The sequence below is a fragment of the Magnolia sinica genome, chromosome 15 (assembly GCF_029962835.1).
Source record: "Magnolia sinica isolate HGM2019 chromosome 15, MsV1, whole genome shotgun sequence".
Classification (NCBI taxonomy): domain Eukaryota; kingdom Viridiplantae; phylum Streptophyta; class Magnoliopsida; order Magnoliales; family Magnoliaceae; genus Magnolia; species Magnolia sinica.
In genome coordinates this window covers 51,975,618-52,002,853 of record NC_080587.1, presented here as the reverse complement: position 1 = coordinate 52,002,853, position 27,236 = coordinate 51,975,618, and the positions used below count along the sequence as shown (strand labels likewise).

General features: G+C 41.6%; 2 long non-coding RNA genes across 2 annotated transcripts in view; one reads left to right on the top strand and one right to left on the bottom strand.

Annotated features, from left to right (window-relative positions):
• The window catches only part of LOC131227255 (uncharacterized), an 86,687-nt gene that overhangs the window by 26,575 nt on the left and 32,876 nt on the right, over positions 1–27,236 (bottom strand). The window lies entirely within an intron of this gene.
• LOC131227254 (uncharacterized) overlaps positions 1,991–27,236 on the top strand; it is a 58,384-nt gene continuing 33,138 nt past the window's right edge. The window contains exon 1 of the long non-coding RNA XR_009162139.1: positions 1,991–2,331. This is a non-coding gene — a long non-coding RNA (uncharacterized LOC131227254). The remainder of the gene's footprint in view (positions 2,332–27,236) is intronic.

Sequence of the window (27,236 nt, the reverse complement as noted above, 5' to 3'; positions counted from 1 at the left end):
GGTTCTTAAAAGATTGATTGCAGAGATGTGTTCTTATCCTGGTGAATGGTAGGGCAATTTTCTATGGGATTGCATGCAATTCCACGCCCGGCCAAATGGGATATGAGTTTGGCATCCTTGGATATGCCAACCATCCCAAACAGGCATGAATTTTGGCAATGGGATACACCAATACCATGGGATTGCCAGCAATCCACTAACGCTGCCATCATTAGCTTAAATCTGATCCCATCCACCCTAATACCATTCAATCCGCCCAGCCAAACGGGCCCTAACACTTTCACCCAGGTGTGAAAGAATGGAATCCCGCACGAGAACATTTTACGCAAAGGCAAGGGTGTACGCTAATATTAGAAACAAGCTGCCATGGGGAAATATACTATTTTTAGGATTTGAGCACTGAATCTTTCACTCAGGTACCATGTTAACTAATGACTTTCTCTGAAAGCTCTGGCTATCAGAGGATACGTTGAGGATGACGTACTAATGTATATCAAGGGACTTTAGCACACTAACACAGCTTAAGTGGACCACACCACACGAAACAGTGGGAATAATCATACCCACCCTCAGAGACCTCTTAGAGCCTACCATGATGTTCATTCGTCATCCAACCTCTTCGTAGGCACACACAGACTGGGATGGAGGCTAGGGAAACAGAAATATCGGCTTGACCCGAAACTTTCCTATGATGTGGTTCAGCTGATCTTTGGATCTGTTTCATTTTTTGAATTCATACACTAAAATGAGCCGCCAAGATGAAGTGCGGATAAAACATGTACATCACGGTTGGCCCCACATTGTCTCTACACTACGGAGCTGCTTGGTGTTGGTGTTGGCAACACCACACAATCCACTCTGTCCATCAGCGTGGTATGGGGCCCACTATGATATCAAGTGGAATACAGTCCATCCTACACCATCATCAGCTCAAGTCCGACAAGGTCAAAAAACGAATCAGATCCAAACCACATCACAAAAAACAGTGACGACTAAACGATGACAATTGAAATCTCATTGGAGTCCACCGAAGTTTTGGATCATACTGATATTTGTGTTTTCTTTTCCTCCTGCTGGAAATCAGCTTATGAATGGGTTGGATGGCATATAAACATCATGGTGAACCCAAGAACGTTTCATTGCCGGGCATTTTTATCCCCACCGTTTCCTTTGATTGGCCCATCTGATTCCTTATTTTCCTTATTTCTTGGCTTCTCAAACCAAAACGAGCCGGCAGATCTGATGGGCGGGGTGGATTTGGAACTGACATTGTAGTGGACCCGACAGGTCTTTGTGTTGCAGGAAACTTGCGTCCATCTCTTTTCAACGGCTGGAGCGGATTAGGTGCCGTTCCGGCCTCACCCAGCACTGCGGCCCCGGATCCTAGAGCCCACCTTGATATATGTATTGTATATCCAGGCCGTTCATCCGTTTTTCCAGATTAGTTTAGGCCATCAGCCCAAAAATAAATTAAATAGAACTCTCAAATGGACCACACCACAAGAAACAGTGGTGAATGAACGCCCTCCATTAAAAACTTCCTAAGGACCATCATAATGCCCATATCAAACTTTATTGCCATCCAATTTGTTGATAAAGATATACAGACCTGGATGAAGCAAACGTAAAAAATAAATAAAAATAATCATGATCCAAATCTTTTTTGGCCCACATAAATTTGTTAATGGTCAATTGCCATTGTTTCCTATGGTGTGGTCCACCCGAGATTTTGATCTGTTTCATTTTTGAGTCATGGACTAAAATAAGCAGGAAAAACGGATGGACGGCGTGGATATACTGTACATATATCAAGTTAAGTCCCACGGTCAGGGCCGCACGGTGTTGGGTGGGCCGGGCCCACACCTAATCCACCCTTACAACGGTCGGCCTACGCACGTACGGGTCTGATGATGGCCATTGTCTGCAGCCTTTTGGCGCTTAAAAATCTGAAGATAAGCTTGAGACGAGGCAACCGTACTATTTTGTCGGCTTCCTATTTCCCTCCTTTTTCAAAGGCAGAAATCTCACCTCAATCAATGTCGGAAGAGGCTGAGAAATTAACCCATTTTCTTGAAGAAATGCCCACCGCTTCTGCATCCCCACGTATTCATCTACAAGGCTCCACCGTTGATGAGCTACGTGTACAGACTCACTCGTCAGCTATATCACCGTCCAGTGAAGCAGTTTCTTGCACCTTCGTATGGACGGTGAGGAACGGTGAAACGTCTTTTCATGTTCTCCATTTACTATGCGACCTCTTAGATGGACGCTCTGGATCATTACGTGGTAGGTCCGAAGGGCGAGCAGCTTGGGCGTTCCGATTCTTATGAGGTAAGCATATGTTTACTCTTCGTTTGCCATTCTGGTACGCCCTAGTTGATGAATGGTCCAGCTCTGGCACACGGGTGTGTGATCTTCTTTATGCAATGTACACGTGTGTGGTGCATTGATTTTTTTTTATTTTTTTATTTTTTTTGTCGTAGGCAGGCTCGTAGTGTGCCCTACTGAACGAATGGCCTAGATTAACTGCACGTGGGCCATGCTGAAACCTGTTGCTTGAAATCCTATCCATATGATCAAGTGATAGTTCGGACAGAATGTTAATCAGTCGGCCTACTTTCTAATGCACCACAACATTTGCTTACATGTACTCATCAGATGGGCTCCCGAGGAAGTTTCCTGGGTCTAATGACGTCCACCGTTGGAACCTTCTTAGCCCACCAAATTGTTTATTTACCATCCAACCTGATCATGAGCCTACGTAGACTTGGATGGAGGGAAAACATAAACATTAGAAGGTTGACCTAGACGAAGGGAAAACATAAATATCAGATTGATCCAGGACTTCCATGACCCCCAAGAAATTTTCAATAGTAGGCTATTAATCTCCATTTCCTGTGGTGTGGTCTACTTAAGCTTTGTATATGCTTCAATTTTTGGATCGTTTTCTAAAATGAAGTGGCAAATCGGATGAATGGCATTGATAAAATAAAAACACACATCATGGTGGGCCCACAAAGTCATGACACCACACGATCGGCATCCTGATGAGTGGCTTTACTAATACACGCAAACTGTCAACCTAAGATAGACGGACTGGGACTTTCCACTTCTGCGTTAACACCACTCCTTTATCGATTATTTATCAATTGTTGTATCCTTGATTATTGTAATAATTAATTGCATGGAAATCATTGTTTAAAATATCCCTAATCCAATTCAGGGATTGGACGATTAACTTCGATTGATGGAATCTAAGCCGGATTGCCTCAAAACGGGCTTCCCATTGGTTTGCTTTTTATCTAGATCTTGGGACAAGTGACTAAAAACATATAGCCCAAGTCTCAGTGAGTATTGGGCAATCCCACTCGCGGAAGTGTTGGTGAGGATTGGACAATCCCACTCGCTTTTATCTCTTCCTCCCTCGCTCTCCTTCCACACATCCCTAACCATGGATTTGACTTGATTCTCTCTCTTTCTCATGATTCAATGAAATTGAAGCCAGAAAGAGGTGATAGGTGTCCCAGGACTGTTAATCATGAATTGTCAATTTCATTCTTTTAGTAACTTTTGCAATGTTGTTTTCTAAATGATATTGACGCACTGAAGGATGTGTTGAGGTTGAGCATTGTCTTCCTCAAGTGGATAACTACTCTGAATTCACCGAGCTTCTCTAGAGTTAGAGAGATACCTTGAATCCATGAGGAAAAGAAGAAAATAGAAAATAGTGTCTAAAAATTCTAAATAAATTGATTGATGATTAAAAACAAGTTTACAACTACTGAAATAGTAACATGAACCCTAGGAAGAAGTTTCGGAATCAAACTACAACTAAAACTCCCAAAAATCATGACTTACTATTTATAGATGGTCATGATTTCTATTAGACCTCATGGCTTTCGGCCAAAAATAGTAAGTGTCCTATTTGTCTCAACCATGTTATTCTCCTAATTTTTCTAAGAACTTTTCATGTTGGACACAACTCCTAAAGCCCAACGGATGAAGAGTTACAATCAAACTAAAACTTACTATAAATAGTAAAAACGAAAATAAATTGGGATTTCGACCGTCGATTTGATGACATCTCGCAAATTTGGCGTGGGCAACATGGCATAGCAGGGTTGGGTAGCTAAAGTAGCTTCTCCTACCCTAAAATCATATATGGCACATTGGTTGACTCATTTCAGCTTGCAAGATATGCCCGTTTTAAGTTTCTGATGGTCTGAATCATTTCTACCTCCAATTGGGCCTTCTCTGGTCCATCTTGGCCATGAAATTGTCCGTGATCCGCTCTACATCAGTCCCCTCTACTTGAAAAGAACTTGTCCTCGAGTTCTCATTCTACTTTGGTTCGTAATATTCGGTTAGGTCCTTAACATTGAAAGTATGCGAGATCTCCATGTCATTCGGAAGATTAACAACATAAGCATTATCATTGATCTTTCGGAGGATCGGTATCAATCCACTCTTCTTTTGCTTCAACTTGTCGTATGTCTTGGTTGGAAATCTCTCCTTGTGTAGATGAACCATAACTTAGTCACCCACCTCAAACGCCTTTTGTCACCGATGCTTGTCGGTTCGCTCCTTATACTTGTCGTTCGAGACATGTAACTTGATTTGCACCTTTGCATGAATGTCCATGATCTTTTCTGCCATATGTTCTGCTATAATGCTCATACATTGGAGCTTAGGCAGAGGGACCAAGTCAAGTATGTGGCTCAGGCCACAGGCTACATCAAGGATTCAATGTTGGTTTATCGACTGGTAGCATCAATGGCAAGACATTGCTAGTCAAGTGGATGAGGCCTTCCCCTGGGTGGTATAGGTCAATGTGGATGGCTCAGCTAGGGGAAATCCTGGTAATTCTGGTGGTGGGGTGTATGCAGGGGAGATAAGGGCGAATTTCTATTTGCTTTTTCTTTAAGCTATGGAGTGGGATCAAACTCATATGCGAAGTTGCGCGCCATCCACGACAGTCTAGCCCTCTGCCTCCAAAAAGGCTTCTTCACGGCCATTATTGAATTGGACTCGCGGTTAATTGTGGATGTGCTGAATGGGGAATCTCAGCCAAGCTGGAAATGGGACTCTTAGGTGTATAGGATCGACTGGTTGAAGCGTAAAGGTCAGTTTCTTTTTGTACATACCTTCAAGGAAGGGAACTCCCCCACCGATTATATGGCCCGTTTGGGTAGTAGTTCCCAAGCTTTAGCCTGGTTTGTTCGATTTTTGGAGCTTTCGTTACAGGTCAGAGGACTGTTATTCCTTGATAAGGTTGGGCTGGGCTCGATCGGGATAGCTTAAGGGCCCTCTTTTTGGCGGTTTTCTTTGTTTTGTGCAATTTTTTGGTTTTTTGTTTCCATTGCTTATCGCCATGATAAATTGTCCCTGTGTTTTTTATGTCGTAGGATGGCCCGAATGTAAGAGAAGGTTTTGTTTTTGTTTTTTTAAAAATTATTATTATTATTATTATTATTATTATTATTATTATTATTATTATTATTTAAAATTTAAAGTCAAGTGTGTGGCGAGGTACTCGACCGTAAATAATCTAGAACGAGGACTTCCCTGTCGAGTGGTTCACCATATTGGCAAATGCAAACTCCGCTCGAGATAAGGCCAAATCACACTGCTTCAATTTTTCTCCTAAAATACATCGAAGGAGGTTCCAAAACGTGCGATTCATAACTTCAGTTTGCCCATCGGTCTTTAGGTGGTAGGCACTGCTGAACTAAAGTCGTGTGCTAAACCGATTCAACAAACTCCGTCAAAAGTGACTAATAAACTTTGTATCGCGGTCAGAAGTAATAGTTTTGGAAACTTTACGTAGTCGTACGACTTTTTTGAAGAATAAATTTGTCATGTGTGTTGCATCGAGTCTTCTTGCATAGAATGAAGTATGTCATATTTAAAAAATAATCTACCACCACGAACACCAAATCCATGCCAACCTGTGTTCGTGGGAGACCCAGCACGAAGTCCATAGATAGGTCCTCCCAAGGGCTGTAAGGTACAGGTAACGGGGTATAGTGACCAGTATTATGAGGTTGCCCCTTGGAGACCTGATAAACATGACAATGCTGCACCACTCTACCCACGTCATGTACCATCTACGGACAATAGTATCGTTCTTTAACAAGAGCTCGCATCTTGTCATGTCCAAGATGTCCACTAAGGCCACTTCCATACAACTCTTGGATAATTTGCTCCTTCAGCGAGTTTTTGGGGATGCACAGTTGACATCTAATTCATGCGTCCTTGAAGTCATCGTCGTCAGTATATATGTCTTTGAGGTGCTTGAACCTGATAACCTCATTACTCATGATAACTAAGTTGCAGAGCGGCTAAGTGCATCAGCTACCTTGTTCTTCTTCCTAGACTTATTTTTAAGCACAAATGTGAATTCCTGCAAAAATTAAATCCACCTAACATGCACACATTTCACGTTAGCTTAGCTATTAATGAATTTGAGAGCTTGATGGTCTGTGTAAAGAATGAACTCCCTTTGAATTAAGTAATGTCGCCAATGATGCAGTGCTTAGACCACTGCGTACAATTCAAGCTCATAGGTTTACACTTTTTTCGTGCATCACTATGTTTTGCACTGTAGAAGGCTACCGACCTGACTTCTTGAGATAAAACTCCCCCAATCCCAACATATGAAGAATCACATTCGACTTCAAATAATTTTTTGAAGCTGGGAAATGATAGAACCGAGGTTGTGGACAATCTGTGCTTAATTTCAGTAAAGCTCCTGTCAACCTCATCAGTCCACTGAAATTGTACATTCTTCATGCAATTTGAAATTAGTGACACAATGGTGCTAAAATTCTTCATGAACCGACGATAAGATGTCATCAATCCGTGCAAACTCCACACTTCATGGATGTTTGTTTGGATCAGCCATTCTCTAATGGCTCTCATATTTTCGCCGTCCACCCAGATGTCCATGGATATCACAACAAAGCCCAAAAATATCAGGCTATCGGTCAAAAAGCTGTATTTTTTAAATTCAGATACAACTTGTTTTCAATGAGCACCTGGAGGACCTGCTTAAGGTGTTGCATGTGGCTTGCTCTATCCTGACTGTATATCAAAATGTCATCGAAGTAGACCACAATGAATCGCCTTATGAATGGCTTCAAAACTTGGATCATCAGCCTCATGAATGTTTTTGGAGCGTTCTTTCGTTCAAAAGACTGAAGGGCATGACCATCCATTCATACAACCCTTTATTGGTCTTAAAAGTCATCTTCCACTTATCATTCGGCCCTATTCAAATCTGATGGTAGCCTTAACTCCAATTTAGAAAATAATTTCGCACCCTCAAACATGTCCAACATATCATCCAGCCATGGTATGAAAATTTTGTATTTTATGGTAATCTTGTTGATCGCCAGACCATCGACACACGTGTTAACTCTCATCTTTCTTAGGAGTTAATAGAGCCAGAAGAGCGCGTGGGCTCATGTTTTCTCGAATAAGACTCTTAAAAATCAATTCCTCCACTTTCCCTTGCAAAATATCACACTCATTCGGACTCATCTGATAGTGAGGACGATTGGGTAAGCTGGACCCGGTGACAAGGTTGATATGGTGTCGAATATTTCGTATAGGAGGCAATCCATCAGGAAGGTCATCGGGCCAATTTTGTTTTAAATTCATACAATAAGGGTTTTAGTTTCTCAAGTATGACGGTGGGCTTGAGCTCCTCCCCCTTTATAATTAATGCATAGGCCCGTTCTGTTTCTTTGGATTCCTACACAAAGTCTCATATTGTTAAGAGAAAATGGCCATCCACTTTAAAAGTTTTGGGTGACTTCTCTGGATTCATAGGGGATAGTATGATTTTTTGGCCGTCTTTGACGAAAATATACACATTATCTCACCCTTTATGAGCGGTGTCACGATTGGATTACCTTGTCAATCGAGTAGAATGTTGGCCTTCATGTCAACTACATTGCATACTACTTTACCTTTATAGTGCTTATCAATTGAAAAAGATATAGTTCACTGTTTTACCTTCGTCTCATTAACGTTCTTAATCCAACCGATCATGTATGGAGATGGGTGGCGCTCCGTTTTTAATTATAAATTTTCTACCATGTCCATGGAGATGTTATTCTTGTTACTCCCACTGTCGATGATCACATCCCAAACTTTTCGATTCACAATACACCTAGTTCGGAAGATGTTATGTCATTGTGGGTGTACTTCTTTCCTTAGTTCATATAATAGTCGTCTCACGATCACTATTGATGATCACATCACAAACTTTTCGATTCACAATACACCTAGTTCAGAAGATATTATGTCATTGTGGGTGTACTTCGTGCATACAATAGCCATCTCACGACGAGCGACTTGCCATTATCCTTTGGAACCCAATTTGTCTCATCCGCTTCATCCTCTGCGGCATGCTCCAATCCATCAACATATGGGTCTTCATTGGCATTTTGAGTACTACCATCATTGATAGCGAACTTCACCACTTGTCACTAGGGACAAGTGTTTAATAGGTGGCCCGGTTAGCCACAATAATGGCAATGGTCAAGTTAGACAGATAAAGAATTTAGGACTGGTCCCTACCCAAGAGGCTGGGCTGGTGCTGTCTACAATATGGTCCCCATTCTAATCTTATGGGAGCTATGTAGAGGGAGAAACCTTGCTAAGTTCGAAGGCAGCCACCCCACCATCCACACTCAGACCTCTTGGATTAGAGGTTGGATTCACGCCATCTCGGATCGATGGGGCCCACACACTACTACTGCGGGTTCTGATAGTTGGAATCGAACAACGTTAGGGGGAGCTACTCGTCAGCCAGCTCCCCCCATTAGAAAAGCGCAGATTATTAAGTGGGTTAAACCACCCTTGGGGTGGATTAAGGTGAACGTAGATGGGTTTGTAAGGGGAAATCCAGGATTGGCCGGGGCTAGAGGGATCTGTCAAGAGGAGAATGGGGAGGTCCTTTTCGGTTTTGCTGCCGGCTTTGAGATTGCCTCTAATCTTAGAGCGAAAATCCGGGTTGCCCACGATGGACTGCTCCGTTGTTTCAGTAAGGGCTTCCAAAATATCATTGTTGAATCAGATTCACTGTTGGTGATCAATCTAATTACTAGGGGTAACTCTCCAACCTAGAAGTGGAAATACTGGTTGTCAAGGATTAAAGAGCTGCAACAAAAAGGGGAAGTGAAATTTCAACACACGTTTCAGGAGGGCAATGGGCCGGCTGATTGGCTGGCCAGGATGGGTAGCGAGACCCAGATGTCAACCACCTTCCACTCCCTTTCAGAACTGCCTAGAGAGGTTAGGGGCCGTGTTTCCTAGATAGGGTAGGTCTTGGGGCCCTCAGGCGCTAGCCCCACGCCGTTTTGCGATCCTTTTTATGATAGGTTTGGTCAGGTCTTTTATTCCTGCCATTCTCGAATGTATATAGATCATGGAATGAATATCCAATTTTCCAAAAATAAAAATAAAAATGGCAATGGTCAGGTCTTGGCCGACCATATGGGTTCGGGATCCTGCTTGGACCAGCAGCAGTCATTACACCCCTTTGGGGCCTAACTTGCAACTTCTCTGATCTCGGTTTGGTGGTGTAGGGGGTTGAGTGCATGCTCCTACAGGTTTCCCTATGGGCTATGAAGCTCCCTGGGACGGATCCGTCGCAGTGGCCTTGGTGATAGGATAGGTCCGTATGTTGGGATGTTCAAGATGCACTTCCGCTCGGGTAGCCAACTTGATTGCATCATTCATCGTCCAAATGGGTTGCATCTAGACTTGATCCTAGATCGCCATACATAATACTGTTGAATTGGGCAACTTTTAAATTAAAACAAAAAAAAATCAAAGCATCATTTCATTCACATTGCAAAATTGCATGGGAGAAATTCGGTCCCCAACAAGCAAAATTTTTTGACAGGGCCTATCGTAAGACTAACTAACTCAGACATGTACAATGTTGAGGAGGGGAAGCATAACACACTCACAGAGGGCCTGCCCCACTGCCGAGTGAAGATGAGGAGGTCCTTGCTGGAACTAGACGAACCGCTCCAAGGCCCACTTTTCTAGGAGCAGGCTACCTCGGAAAAGGCGGGGAAGGAGAGAATAACGCATGATAAAGGACAATTCCGGAGAGCTGCTACCTAGATGGGCCATCCCGTCGGCAGGGTCATTACCCTCTCTGAAGATGTGGGAGAAAACTAGTTGAGAGTTGGATCGAAATCTCTTGATACGGGCTACCCAGTACGCCCATTTCCAGCTAGGAACTACCACTCCATTTAAGAAATCCACTACTAGTCTGGAGTCCGATTCGACGATGACTTTCTGATGGCCGAGAGAAATATAGTAGGAGAGCCCATCATGAATGGTGCGTAGCTCAGCAAAAACATTTGAGGCAGGCCCATACCTGGCAGTAAAACCAAAGATAAAATCTCCTGCATCATTTCTACATATGCCCCTGCCGCCCGAGGGACCCGGGTTCCCTCTCGCTGAACCATTAACATTTAGCTTGAACCACCCAGACGGTGGTTTGGACCATCTGACAACGGTAGGAGGAGAAGAGAACCAACGAAAGGTTGACAGTCCCAAGTCAGCCGCAGATAGCCTACTAACAGGAGGACGCAGGACATCAGGGTGAAGGGAGATTAGAGATTTCAACCATCTTTTCACTTTCTCCCTTATGGTCGCCGCTTCAATTCTGAACCCCTCAAATCTGGCGGAATTCCGGGCCTTCTAGATCTCCCATAAGATAACACATGGAGTGATTTTCTGGAGCTGAGAAGTCCTCCCTAAAGAACTTGCAGCGTTCCACCAGAGAGCGAGCATACCTTCTATCGAGAGGGTGGAGTTACTGACAATTGCAAAAATGTTCCCAAAGAAAGCCCATGTAGCAGTTGCAGCCGGGCAATCGATGAAGACTTGCCGGCGCGACTCGATCGATCGACAGTAGGAGGGGTGGTTCGTACTGCAATCACAACATGATGCTAGCGACACACCACGTTTCTGGATGTCCTCATCAAGCGAGATGGCTTTGTGAAGAAGTCGCCAGACAAACTTTGAATTGGGCAACTTATTGCAATTCAGTTTCAACCAAATCATTATGTGCCGCGAAGCAGTAGAATTCTTATGTAGTCTCTCACCGACTGACTACTCTGTCGACAATTTTGGTATTTTTGGAATAGTATTTAATCGTAGTCGCTAGGGAGGAATCGTGTGTGAAGTAGTTACTTCATCCGTTGTTATGTGCAAATAGGTGTTATCATTTGCCTTATTCGTATGAGTTGCAATTTCTCCCACCAAGATAAAGCTCTGCCTTTGAATTTGTAGGGCAGGAGCTTGACCTTCTTCATTTTAGAAATTTCTATGTAGTCGAATAATCTTCCTAACTTTAGAAAGCCAATTAAGGAAATCCCCGATGTGAAGTTGGTCATTGAAGCTAGGAAGATCGACTCTCATCCTAAATTCTTGATCTCTCTAATATGCTTGATCGCCGCCTTGTTCGGGATATTAGCGGATCATGTTGTCGACCTCCTTGTTGCTGGATCCCCCTCCTAAGGAATTATCCTGTGGTTCACTGCTGGCACCGTCTTACGATCAGTGCGATTACGAGTTCCAACACCTGCTATGGGTGGATCACCACCATTAACACGGAGTTGCCCTAAGGGTTCTATTATGCGATTGATGGCAGCATGTAGCCTTTGCATGACTTACTGATTCTCTCGTTGCGCCGCTTCAAAAGCCTTCGGGTTAAAGGATGACTTCATGGAGCACCATCCATAGGATTATTGCCCGACCCGTTGTTAGAAGCCATAGATCTGAGGAAAAGCCTCGCTCTGACACCAAGTTGATATAAGGAAGGACGTGTTGAGGTTGAGCACCATCTTCCTCAGGGGGATAAATACACCGAATCCACGAAGCTTCTCTAGACTCATAGAGATACCTTGAATCCACGAGGAAAAGAAGAAAATAGAAAATAATTTCTAGAAATTCTAAATAAATTGATTGATGATTAAAAACGAGTTTACAACCGACAACCCCTTGAATAGTAATATGAATCCTAAGAAAAAGTTTTGGAATCAAACTACAACAAAAACTCTGAGAAATTGTGATTTACTATAAATAGTAAACTTACTAGTTATAAATAGTCATGATTTCTACTAGACCTCATGGCTTTCGGCCAAAAGTATCCTATTTGTCTCAACCATCTTATCCTCCTAATTTTTCTAAGTACTTTTCATGTTGGACACAACTCTTAAAGCCCAAGGGATAAAGAGTTACAATCAAACTAAAACTTACTATAACTAGTAAAAATGAAAATAAAATGGGATTTTGACTATCGATCTGATGGCATCTCGCAAATTTGGCGTGGGCAACCCAACATAGTGGGTTTGGATGACTAAAGTAGCTTCTCCTACCCCAAAATCATAAATGGCACGTCGGATAACACATTCCGATTGGCAAGATATGCCCTTGTTAAGTTTCTGACGATCCGGATCACTTCCGCATCCGATCGGGCCTTCTCTGGTCCATCTTGGCCATGAAATTGTCCGCGACCTACTCTACATTAAATGTCTAGAGGTTGGGCTTCAAGAACTCATTTTCTAGCAGAAATAATCTATAATCATCATTGTTTTGCCCTTGATGATAAGCAGATAACTATTAAATTAACTATTTCGAGCGTTGCACAATGCAATGGTCTTCGGTGTATCATTTGGGTGCAATCAAGTGGAGATAGAATCAGATTCCCAATTTGTGGTGGATGCCTTTGGGAGTAAGTCGAATCCAACGTGAAAGTAGAGGTATTGGCTGACAAGGATTGAGGGCCTTAAAAGGAGGGGAATTTTTACAATATCCCTCATCCCAAGAGAAGGGAATGGGCCGGCAGATGAGCTGGCAAGAGATGGTGCGGCTAGTCAAGGCAAAGCCTTATTCAGAAAGGCAAATGACTTACCCATCTGTATTAGGGGTTTGTATCTGTTAGATAAGATGGGTCTGAAAGCGATTAGAGAGTCTTGAGGTGGCCACTTGTCGCTGGTTGGGAGTTGGGCTTGTAGATGGATATGACAGCGATTAAATCAACTATCAAGTAACTCATCGCCATTACCATAACATCTTTGTAACTGATAACTGTTTACAATTTAGAGACCTTTATGGTCATTATACCAACATTTCCTACCCAGCGACGTAGGCTGTATGTGCATTCTTGTCATAAATATCTTCAGTGGGATTTTATTCCGGTCATTGTTTTACCCTCCGTAGCTAAAAAAGTTCTGAATAATATATGCAGTTGAGTTTTTTTTTTTAGATTGGAGGTGACGTGTCATCAGTTTTTGTTCTTTTTAAGTATTTATTCTTTTTGAACATTTCCTGTCACCAGAGACTCCAAACATAGATGTATCTGAGTTCCCCAAAATTCCAGTAGATATGATTTTTCTGTCACAAGAAGTTTCAGATTCGCATAGAATAGCTTCTCTTGCTAGACTAAGTGCATCTAAATATTATAATTTAAGCGTACGCAGGTCACGCTAAGAATATATGCTTTCGAAACCATCTTCTGCGAGTACATCCTTTGTTATGGAATTGTCTCACGTTACCGTACCTAAGCTATTAGCTTTAGCTTTAGGAAACCCTATCAGCTATTTTATTCAAACGGAATATGAGGTACCATACTACAAGTGTATGTTCTGCTTCTAAAGTGTACTGGAGCACAACCATGTTTCTCACTTGACAAGAAACAACATCACAACACATCATGAACTATATGGCCAAAGCTAATAGCTACATCTTTTGTATCTAATAAAAAGGTGGAAGCACAATGCAGCCAATAGCTATATCTAACACTTATTGCAGAAAAACATTAGGAGAATCCTAGCAATCATCCCATCACCAGTAGAAACGCATCATTATAATTAATAATGTCAATGTGAAGCTGTCATTATTAAGTCTCCTGCTACAAATTCCACCTGGGAATGTTTTGCTTCGATAATGGCCTCCTTCAATGGAAGTCCATGTGATAAGAGTCTAGTGGTGTGCGCTCCTCTCATTTGTATTTTCAGTCATCTTTTTGGGGTTTGTTGGCACTGGATCTATTTGTATATTAAGTTCATTATTCTCTTGCAGAGGTTTCGAGATGGTAGTTTAATTTGAGTAGAGGCTCATATCTTTTTATTGGTGCCCGCTCCACTCATTGCATAATTTAATTCTTTTTTCTACAAAGTTATATGTGATGTGCTCCAACCTTTCTCTATAAATTAAAAATAAAAAGAAAAGCAGTCATTGTGAACAGCATAATGATTTATAGTAAGGTTTTTTTTTTTTTTTTTTAACACACACTCATGCCGTAGTAGGATTTCACCACCTATGGGTACTCTAACCCTTGACCAGGTATTGAAACTCCTAAGAGTCTACCATTGGAGCAAGAGTAAGGACCTGATTTATAGTAAGGTTATATCACATCATCACACATTTAAAAAGCTAGTGACTTCGAAGAGAAGGCCTGACTTTAAAAAAAAAAAAATTAAAAAAAAAAAACCCTTTCTCTATATCATCGTTTAAAATTTAAAAATAAAAATAAAAATAAAATCATCACACATTTACAATTTATCATCAAATATGCACTCAATTTAAAATAATGGATGATATAATTATTTTTTTTAAAAAGAAATGTGTATTCATATATAATGGGCCTATTATCCATTCCTAAATAAATTGGCTTCCAAATGCTTGTGAGGATCACATGTATGGATCACACTTATACATAGCTATTGCCTCGTGTATCCATCATATTTTATGATTGTCGATCTACCATATGACCTACTTAGCAATTGGTATGAGCACACCACCATTAATATATTGATATGGAAGAGAAGATTATTATATGGATGAAAAAAACCCAGTGGAGGCTAACAAAACAGGACTTCCAAGAGAAGGCCTGACCGTACCCACAAACAAAAAACTGTACATCATGATACCCTAGCATAAGAAATTCCAGATCTATCCAAAATCCTAATACCTTTGACCCTTTAAAAATAAAAATAAAAATAAAAATAAAATACAAAAACCCCAGGAATGGCCTTCATGCATATAATAAGAGGCCAAAATGATAGAATCAAAATCATAACCCAAGTCTAGATCATCCCAACGTTTTAGAAGCAGAAACAGAAAAAAAAACATACTAGCTAATGCATCTACAAGATCAGCCTAATACCTTTGACATAACGAGGAAGATCAGCGAAAGAAAATGAAAACCTCATTTGAGAATGTCTCACTTTCTTTTCTTAGCTAGTGCATCTACAAGAACTTTGTTGACTATTTAAGATGGGGAAAGAAATGGAAACATGCACCTCTGGGTTGGGTTTCTTTAAAAGAAAAAGAAGAAGAAAAAAAAAACACTGGACTCCAATGCAATCTCTATACCCATGGTTTAAACTAACGTTGAACTGATAGGATATGTCTTTAATTTCTCTCCACCATCTCCAAATGTTCCAAGGGACCGATGAAGATGTCAAGGCATTAATCATCAACTTGGATCACTTTTCACTTGGATATTGGAAATAGTCCCGACTTTAACATATCCTCGAAGCCCATCTAGAGTAGCTTCCTTTCAGCCGCATTAGATGCCCTTCCTTATCCCTGCATACTCACCCTCCACTTCTGTTGTTGGGATTTACTCCAGCTGAGCTATCAGTATTTAACTTAATGAATCCATTAGAGGGAACGTCCATTTGATGAAACAAATGTCCTTGCTGGCCGCATGGTTGCTGTGCGTTGTATGTTTTGATGCTTCGAGGGCTGATTTCTTGTGGTTTGCTGCATGCTATGGGGCTAATACTCGCTCGGAATGCGTCTGTTGGGTGCCTAATGGTGCTGCTGATTGGGTGGCTGATGGAGGTGAAGCTAGATTGTAATTTTTAATTCCACACGTTAGGAGGCCACACCATCCACACGCAGGCACATGTGCGGGTACACGTTTGTGAGATTTGTGCCTTCCTTCGGGCTGCCATACGGGATTGTTCCTTGGTTTGGTTTGAGATGCTCCTGAAGCTGCTTCAAGCCCTGTTTGTAGATCTCGTCCAATGGCTGAATCGAAGGTGTGCGATCGTCTGTGATGCAGGGAGGGATGTGATGAGGTCAATCACCATCTTCCTCAGGTAATATCTACTCCGAATCCACCTAGCTCTCTAGATTCCATATAGAGCTTACTCGAATCCACGAGCGATAAAAGTATAAATAATTTCTAATGGATTCAAAATAAATTTATTAATGATAAAAAAAAAAAAAATGAAATTACGATTCTTTAAATTAGGAACTCAAACCTAGAAGGGAGTTTTAGAGTACTCAATCTCCAACTCAAACACCCTAGAAACGTGACTTACTATGACTGCCTCCATTCCTACTAAATTTCATGGTTTTCGACGAAAAATAGTAAGTGTCAAAATTGGCCTAATCATGTTGTTCTTCTAATTTTTCTAAGCCATTTTCATGTAGGGCACAACTTCTACAACTCAAAAGGATCAAAAGCTATACTCGAACTAAAACTTACCATTTATAGTAAAAACAAAAATAAACGGGACTTTTGACTGTCCATCTGGTGAAATCTGGCAATTCCGGCATGGGCAACCCAGCATAGCAGGTTGGTTGGCTAAAGTAGCTTCTCCTACCCCAAAATCATATATGTTATGTTGAAAAACTTATTCCGGTTTGCGAGATACAACTGTTTTGAAGGTTCTAATGGTTCGAATTGTTTCCGCCTTCGATCAGGCCTTCTTTGGTCCATCTTTGCTATGAAAGTGACTGCGACCCACTCCACATCAGTCTGGTTGTTGGTCAGGTTCTCTAAGTTCCTTCCCCTTGGTTGTTCGTAATTGGTTTTCATGGGATTATCCACAGCTTGTTGTTTAGATGGATGAACAGCAATTTTTGTCCAGGACTATCTGGACATCTTTGGATGAAGGTTTGTGTTGCTTCCAGCTTGTGGTTGTTGTTTCTTTGGGTAATGTAGCAGTTGGGCCCGTGATTTAATGGTTGCAGTTTGCGGGTGGTTTTCCCTCTTTTTATTCAAGCTTGTTGTTTGTTATTCTTAGGGGTTGAGTTTGGTTGTTTTCAGTTGCTGTTGTTATCGGGCCGGGTCTTAGGTACGTGTCTCAGTGGGGGTTGTGGTTACGGAAATGAATCAAACTGACTATAGTCTAATCACCCCAAGGCCCACTCTATCTAGGAAGATGCTACCTCTGGCTTGTCGCGATAGAAGGCTGACCTTACGGACCACCAAAGGAACTTGGGAGACGCTGTCCAAGCAGGCCATGCCATCTGGGGGAACATTTCCTTCCCTGTAAATGTGGACAAAATTCAGCTGGCCCTGGGATCTATATTTCTGAATTCTAGCTAACCAGAAATCCCATTTCCAACCCGGGCTAATAGAACCATTCAGGAAACCGACCACCAGTTTGGAGTCAGATTCCACCACAACTCTAGATAGGCCCAAATTGAAACAGATAGCGAGACCATCGTGAACTGCCCGAAGTTCTGCATATGTGTTGGAACCTACTCCATAACCGACCGCGAACCCAAAAACGAAACCACCTTGTTTGATATGCGAGATGCTTTGATTAATTTATAATTACTCTTACATAAACGCTTGCAATGTATCCTCAAGGGCATTTGTCGATGGGGGCACATAAGTAGAGGGACCTTGGGAATAGTTGTTAGCATTCATGGTTGGTTCATCTATCAGACTGAAATTTTGATGGTTCCTCCAATTAAGATCATACGTATTATATGTAGAAACACTTAATGGTTGTTAATACGTATAATTTTTCACTTAATAATCGCGCATTGTCCTAACCAGTGGGACATCATATACCTTGTTTTCCTCATAAACAGTTCGATTCTCAATTGTAGTTTCGATATACGTGTTTCCTAATATGGTGATTTGACAACTTTTCAACTAGTATCCCGTCTCTTATAATTTAATTAGAGTAATCTCATGTCCACTCGGGCATGAATATGACAAAACCCTAATTTCCACTTATACTCTTAGAAGGAAAGAAAATAAAACAAAAATCTAAATAGCGATTAAAAAGAAAGTTTGAAGGATAATACCTACGATGAAGAACTAGATTAGAAAAATCTACAAAAAAAAAATTTCAAAAAAAAAAAAAAAAAAACAAACTTGGTAAATTCAGAATATCTGAAATAGAATAAACCCTAAAAAAAATCTGAAATTAGAAAACCTAAAACAAAATCCTAGGTTAGAATATTCAGGAAAACTAAAATTATAACCTAAAAATAGGAATTAAACCTAGAAGAACTACAACTAAACCTATTATGTTCACGCCATTCCTCGACAACAATACCAAGAACTTGATCGAATCCAAGAATTGATAACCCTAAGTGCAAGGCTACGATGTAGTTATAACTCAGTGAGACCGATGTCAAGCCACGGGGAATGTGAAACACAACTAGAACTAGTCTAAAACTTAACAATTTGTCTAGGTTTTTATCCAACGAATAAGTTAAGGGTAAAAATAATAAAAATAAAGCATTAAGGATCTAGTGATTCACTTATAGGAACCAAAATGTCTAATTTATGGATTCATCATTTATACCTAAACTAGAATTGGATTCCACTCCATTCTAATCGGAAGATCAAATAATTAAACCAATCTCAACATCCAACAAGGTATGATTTCACCTGAACAATTCTCTCATGAAGTATTCGGACATCAATCGCGGGGAATGCAATAATCTATTGTGCCCAAAGTCTACAATAGATCAAGGAATTTTACAGTTTAATTCTTTCTCTAATCAAGCATTGTTATTGCATATCCAGGCATCCAATGTAACTGGAGTTGACAATGGATAAAAGAGGAAACAACATAATAGCTTTAAAGTAAATTCAAACCTAATTCAATTAATATATCATCACTCAAATCCGAAAATATAAATCAATCAATATAACATCATAATAAACTAGAAGTTTCACCTCTTACCCTTAGGTAAGAGACCAGCTAGGCATAACTCAAAAATAAAAGAAAAATAAAAAATCTACAAAAAATCATAACGAAATCGAAGCGGAAGGACAATATCAGCGCTCCACCCGAGCCCTCTCTCTCTCTCTCTCTCTCTCTCTCTCTCTCTCTCTCTCTCTCTCTCCAAACCCTAAAAGATACCTAGGAACATCCAAAAGACCCCTTTTTATAAATTCGGATCTCCAAATTACACACCTAGATTCGGATCATCACTGAATGTGTTTAGCAAGCTTTTTTGAAAATTCCTAGAGTTTCTTGATTTATGCTCGAGGGATTGAGCTCCCATCGAAATCCACTTGATGTCATGGAACTACACTCGATGGGATTCGAAAGACTTTGTATTTCTTCGTTGATTTCCTACTCCACTTTTAATCTTCAATCTTCTTCCTTTAATGCTTGGTTTCTTCAATCCTTTGGCACTTCAATTATTTTTTCATGACCTTGGAATCTTCACTTCTTCATCGTGTTCTCCTTTTGAGCTTTATTTTATCTTTTTTAGCACATTTTCCTCATTGGTTCAGAAATCACCTCTCATATAGAAAACATATGTTAATATATCGTTTAAACATTTAAATTTATTGAAAACTAACGTAATTGAGAGGATAAATATGCAATATTTAGGCTTAGTCACCCTGCCGACTTCTATAAGTATCAATCAACATCGCATCTCATTATCACCAATGCTCCAACTCTGACCCCAATCTTTGTCATCTTGAAATCGTTAAAGCCATCCATTCATTCTTGTACTCTTGGAGAGAGAGGAAGTGATCATGGTTGGCGATTCACCCATCTTCCTTCATCATGTGGATGCCCGACCAAGACCTAATCTATCTCTCCCATTGGGTGATCTACATCCTTACCTCCATGATACCTGACGCTACCTTTCTTCCATCTTTGACCAAGATGGGAACAAGCACAAGAAATTACCAAAAAATTCAAAATCAATGACTCAAGTTACTATTGATTAATATTTTATGAGCCATCACTTAACCCCTTGCACTATTTTGATTTGGACCATCCATCGCAATATAGTTGTGCATGATCGTTGTTTAGGTCTATTTTGTGTGGGTCAGTCTTTTCCCAGATTGTTGTGGCCCTGTCCTCTATTAGGCCTGGAATGTTTCTTTTGACCCTTCTTCATTGTGGACTAGATCCAATGTGGTATTGGTTGTTGTTGGATTAGACATCACTAGTGGGCCTGTTTTGACATGACCTCAACCAATCATATTGACAAACACTTTTGATGATGCCGCTTCATTGAATCATGCAAATTGACATGATGTGTTTTATTTTCTTGTTTTTTGTGTCAGGCATGTTAGACCAAACTTGTGTGTTTTGGGCGTGTTGGACCAGGCCTTGTTACCCATTATCGTTATGACGAGACCTTTTTTTTTGCTGTCGGAACATCTAAAGCTATCAAAAGAGCAATGTTTGAACTCCTAACCACCAAAAGTGTGTATCCATTGAAAGAGAAAATGGGTGAAATCCCAGCCACTGGTAGTGTTGTTAGATCATTCGTCAGTTATTTAAAGTGTTGTTGGTTCACATCCTAACAGTTGTCAAAAGTGCCTGCTTGCTTGAAGTTGTTCGTCATTTTGTCGCCTCATTCTCACCTCATCATTTGTAGTCTCGTCACCCCATGCTCACCCAAGTTACCATTGCAAATTTCATTTCTTTTTTAATAAATATTCATATATCATAAGTTTCAAACTCAAGTGACTCCTTCCAAAGCACCTTGAGTTTGAAGAGGGATTTTATAGTATATTAAATTGGAATAAGGTATCTAATTTATTTCCTTATTTATTTAGATGTGTATCTATGAGGATCTCTCCAAATCCCTTAGTGATATCCCATCTCCTCTATATATTCAGTGGTTATTAGAGAAATAATATAAGTTATAGTTTTTCACAATGTAGTCTTTCTAGGGATTTTTTAGTAGTTGACCTGTCATTAACAAGAGAACAAGCATTGGACACTTCAGATACACAAATGAAGCCTAACAGGAAAAAAAAGATCAACTACAAGCCTCCAAATGAAAATACTACTCCCTACGCCCTCTCTCCTTTATCGATCCCATCCCCACCTGATCCAGGAAGAGGGCTTCACGCAAGGACATAGGAAGCTCTGCAACCGAGAGGAAGGTCCTTAACACCTGCTCCACACTACCTAACCTTACCAATGAATCTGCAATAGTGTTGACTTCCCACGAGGCGGAGGAAATTATGACCTTCGAATTTCTTTTGAGGGAATATACGAGGCCAAAAATACCACATAGACCAATTAGATGGGTGATCCTGGTTAATGAAATATACAATAGACTTCGATCCTCATTCAACTAGGATTTTAGAGAAACCTCAGGCTACCTTAAGGGAAAGACCCTCGAGAAGCACGTGCACCTCTGCTTTTGCATTGGTCCCGAACTCGTAACCACTACTGAAAGTGAAGATGAAATTCCTATTACACCCTCCACCAAACCCGCCGCCTCCAGAATTTTGGGGGTTCCCCCTTTAAGATCCATCATTCTCTTCCATGCAAGGCATATTCCCGGTTCTATTTTTTTGGGAGATCTGGAAAGAGTGGAACTATGTCAGATTCGAGGATGGCAAGGTCAATGCTAGGAGGATCATCAGTAGGATTCAGATTTAGCTCCCCAGCTCCTACTTATCCCCTCTTAAGGACAATCTCCTCTCTAGAAGGCAATCTTTCAAAGACCTTAGAATTGTTGCTAAGCAACCAAGTGGTGCCTTCTTCTCTCTTTGTTGTTGGTGATTGAGGGACTCGGAGCATGGGTTTTGATTCGCGTAGCAGCAGATGCACCGAGAGGCTAGAGAGATGCCTTTGGACTAGATTCTTTGGTTGACCAGGACCGCCTTAAGCAATAACTTCCAGGTAAAAATAGATAACTTTGGAGGAAACTTGCCATGCCAAACCCATTTGGCCCAGCTTTTGCAGTCTGCTGCTAATCCAGAAGACTTCCACGCCTAATTAACCATGTACTTCCCCGAATTCTTTAGCATCCAGATGCAACGTTCTTCTAGTGTCGACAGGCAAAAGCCCTCCTCGAGGATATGAAGAAGCACTGGTTGAGAGAGCACAAGGAGAATGGGGGAATCACAATTAAGGTCATTGCTGTCCAGGATGTCCCAGACCTTCAGTTGTTGGAGGGCTTCTAGAACTAGCTTGGAGCACCACTGACTAAGAGGACTCAGGCCTGTCCAATTAGCTGATCAAACATTGCAATCTCATTTCCTAATCAACCAATGGGACTTGGATTGAAGCCAGGGAAAGAGATTAGAGATTTGTTTTCATATCGGAGACCTAGAGAGATGTGATTGATTAGCGATGCCTTTTGCAAAATCCGTCGAATATTTTCTTTTCATGAAATTGGTCTAGAGGCTTTTGTTCTAGGAGAACTAGACATCCCATGCAAGTTTCATTCTAACATTCCTCATCCCCTCCTTTAGCCTCTTGATGCTAAGACTGCCCTCCTCTTTTGACACTGCTAAGCACTTCCAGTTGACCCAATGCACCTTCATTCTTCCCTCCACCCAGCCCTAAAAGAAGTTAATAAACTCTCTCTCTCCAGGGCAGCCAAGACACAAGACGGAACTACTAACGCAGCTAAGCAGCGAATAGGCATACTTTCCAGGACATGCTTGATCAAAAGTGATTTACCTTCTTGGTTGAGGAATATGGAATTCTATCCTACTATCCTTTGGTTAATTCAGTCAATCATAGGCTGGAATAGGTTGAACCGAGACCTACTAGCAAAAATCGGGACTCCAAGTTAGAATAGTTGAGCACAAGCTCTGGCGACACCAAAAGAGTTCTTGATTGCTCTCCCACGAGCTGTAGACAACTTCTCATTGGCGCACCACCCACTCTTACTTTTATTTATTCTATGGCCCGATAAGGCTTGGTACGTAGAGAGGAAATCATTCATTGTTCTCAATGACTTGGTGCTCCCATTAATGAACAACAGGGTGTTGTCAACGAACAAAAGGTGGGAGACAATGGGGCAGTTTTTCTTAACTTTATATGGTTCAAAAAAGCGTCTTTCTTGTGGCCTTTTAAAACTCCTCATCCCCTCCTTTAGCCTCTTGATGCTAAGACTGCCCTCCTCTTTTGACACTACTAAGCACTTCCAGTTGACCCAATGCACCTTCATTCTTCCCTCCACCCAGCCCTAAAAGAAGTTAATAAACTCTCTCTCTCCAGGGCAGCCAAGACACTAGACGGAACTACTGACGCAACTAAGCAGCGAATAGGCATACTTTCCAGGACATGCTTGATCAAAAGTGATTTGCCTTCTTAGTTGAGGAATATGGAATTCTATCCTACTATCCTTTGGTTAATTCAGTCAATCATAGGCTGGAATAGGTTGACCCGAGACCTACTAGCAAAAATCGGGACTCCAAGTTAGAATAGTTGAGCACAAGCTCTGGCGACACCAAAAGAGTTCTTGATTGCTCTCCCACGAGCTGTAGACAACTTCTCATTGGCGCACCACCCACTCTTACTTTTATTTATTCTATGGCCCGATAAGGCTTGGTACGTAGAGAGGAAATCATTCATTGTTCTCAATGACTTGGTGCTCCCATTAATGAACAACAGGGTGTTGTCAACGAACAAAAGGTAGGAGACAATGGGGCAGTTTTTCTTAACTTTATATGGTTCAAAAAAGCGTCTTTCTTGTGGCCTTTTAAAGCCCTAAGTTCTTCCGCTACGATAATAAAAAGCGCTAGTGAGATGGGGTCACCTGGGCGTAAGCCCCTAGTCGATTTGAAGAAGCCACAAACTTCAGCATTGATGAGGACTGAAAACCAGGAATTATCCTAGAACTTTTTAGCAATATTTTTCCACCCTTGGCTGAAACCAAAATTCAGCAACACTGCTTTGAGGAAGGTCCAATCCACCCGATCATAGGCCTTCTCCATGTCAAGCTTGAGAGCTACATCGTTGCCGCAGACTTTTCTCCCTATATATCTGAAGAGCTCTTGGGGTAGAATAATATTTTCAGCGATCTAGCAGGCTTGGATGAAGGTGCCTTGCTCTTCCAAGATGATCTTGGGGAGCAGCAAGCTCAGCTTGTTAGCAATGACTTTAGACATGATTTTATATATACAATTACAGAGACTGATAGGACAAAAGTCTGAGAACTTATCTAGAGATGGAACCTTGGGGATGAGGCATATGAAGGTCGCCGAGAAGACTTGAGGGATCATGCCTCCTTTGAAAATGCTTCTAACTACATCGTGGATATCAGTTCCCACCACATCTCAGCAGGAGTTATAAAATGCGTCTAAAAGACCATCTGGGCTCAAAGCACCATTTATGGCGAGGGCTTGGATAGCTATGCAGTCTTCTTCGAGAGAAGGTTCCACGAGCAGAGCGTCGTTGTCCATCTAAGAGACGATGGCAGGGATCGAGTCCAGGAAATCACCAACCGGTTTACAAATTTCAGCCTGGAACAGGTCTGAGAAGAATTTGACTGTGTTTTGCTTGATAATGACAGGATCATAGGACTTCTCCCCATTATCCAAACAGATTTCATGGATATACGCCTTCTAAAAGTGCTCATTGGCCACGTTGTGGAGGAAAGTCGTGTTGTGATCACCTTCCTCTAACCACTTATTTTGGGATTTTTGCTTCTACAAGACCTCTTCCATTAGCTTCAACTTGGAAGGGTGATCCTTGGCTTCACTCGCAATATGCAGATTGTGAGCTTGGGGGTCAGCTTAAAGGGTCACTTCAGCCTAGTTCACAACTTTCTAAGCCTTCTTGACTTTCAGGAAAATATCTTCAAAAATCTCCTTATTCCACTCCTTGATAGCCTACTTGATGTATTTAAGCTTGCACAATAGCCAGTGCATCGGGTGATCTAAATGATGTACCTCAAAGTTGTCACAGACACCTTTGACCATTTAATGGAAGGAGTCATGCAGGAGCCAGATTCTTTAGAAACGAAAAGGATTCGGGCGACTAGGCTGGGTCGGGGGCGTCGAGAGCAGCAAGGGGGCATGATCCAACTCTTCACGTGGTAAATGAGAAACTTTGAACATGTGAAAGGAGCTTAACTACTCGTTGTTATAGATGACTCTATCAAGCCTGGTCCAAACACGCGAAAGACCGACTTGTTTATTGCTCCAAGTGAAATTGCTTTGGATAAACTCGCATCCAGTAGAGCAACCTGATTTATCGCATCCGCTAAATATACAGAACCAAAGGAGGAGCAATGATTACAGCCTATCCTTTCCGATTGTGATACAACTTCATTAAAGTCTTTGTACAGAGTCCAAACTCCTTGTAACAATGCTACCAAAATTGTAATTTCCAACTATAGGCTTCTTTTGAGAACAACTGAACACTTGACAACACTACAGATAGCAGAAATTTACACATGTTTCCTGGCTCTTGGATTTCAGAGAGATCATTTGGCTAGAGGGAGAATGAGACCGAACCTGCAACAAGCTTCTGTAAAAAAAATCCAAATCTTTCCACCCTCATCCACATTAGACACAAATGAGTGATAGCTCAATCTGAGACACATTCTAATTTGTCGTGGATTGACAACCGTACATAGGCGAATGAAAAATAAAACCTAAATCATGTACCAGAGAATGAGGCCAGGTTGGCAGGTGAAACACAGGACCAATGGCTCTATCTAGCAGAAGATGTACTTGTCACATTGGATGGATGACTTGTTTATATAGCTAATTTATAAGCAATTTAGTTTTCATTCATTTCAGTTACTTATATTTAGATTAAATTTAGAATTGTTTATAGCTATTATTTTGTTGAACGACATTTGATATTCTAATTGAATAAAGTCCCAAATGGGTGGTTGTAGTTTAGTTTTGACTTTCAATAAATGATTGTGAATGTGATGAAATGGGTATTGGAACAGACATCTGATTGTTTGTATATGCGTGAATGCTAACAAGGTGAAAACCTAGAATGCATTAAATTATGCTTCCTAACATTTGTATGATAAGTGGAATTGCATTTACTTGGTGTACACATCAAGAACTATAACTTGGGTCGGAATGTGCACACTCTGTATCTAAATTGTGGGGTGTAACATGTAGACTCTATACAGCCTTGTAGGGCCTTGGGTGTTGTTTTTTTTTTTGAATTTTGAATTTTTGCTGTCGCCAGAAGGCGTCCCGCCGAGCTGTTCGCACCGACCAAGCACGGGGAGAAGAGGCAGATCTGTTGTGCTTCTAACAATCATGGACGAATCCCCTTAATCTGCCTGGATGTGATTGGAGCCAAATGGACGGAGATTGGCTACCGGTTCGGCGTCCAAGACGACAATCGGGGGGCCACAGCATTTTCGTAGGCAACCTTGCCTTCACCGCTCCGAGGATGATCTTAAAACGCGTTTTGGCCAATATAGGGACATTTCAGATATCTACATCCCTAGATTCAAAACATCTGGAAGGAGCAGAGGATATGCGTTCATCAGAGTCCAATGCCCGGACGATGCCAATACGGCAAAGCAATTGCTCCATGATCGATTCCTAGCCAAGCGTCGTATGGTTGTGAAGGATGTCGAACAACGATCTCCACCCTCTCGTCCTTCTGTCAAATCCATGGACCCCCTACATCAAGAAACCTCTCACCTCAAGGACCACGTACTTGCCCACCCACAGCCTCAACGCCCAACTTCTGAGAAACAACGTCCGCAGGCACGGACGGCACCACAACATCAACCGTCCTCCCATCCAACGTCTTTCAAAGATGCTCCGCGTTTGCCTAGCCCTCCCACGCCCAACCTCTCAGTTATAGTCCCTAAATGGATCTCCGATCAAGGAAGGGCTACCTTAACCCACACCATTGTCGGCGACGCCTTAGGCACCAATGACATCTCACCAACCATTCAGGAACATCTGTGTTCCCCTGCCTCCCCTCTCCACCTAGTAGACACCTTTCACATCTCCGCTTCATCTTTCCTTATGAACTTCGAAACTAGGGAAGATGCTACCTCCTTCTCAAGGAACAGGACACTGCATCAGAAGTTGGGTCTCCACAACGTCAGACCTTGGAGCTCCACAATGCGCATGCCAGGAGCAGGCATCTGGATACGTATTGAAGGCATTCCCATCCACGCCCGGAAGGAGCACACAGTCAGTAGCATAGCCAAACGCATGGGGTCTATCTTAGACTTAGATTGCAAACAGATGACAGGTCATAACTGCTGGTTCGCCC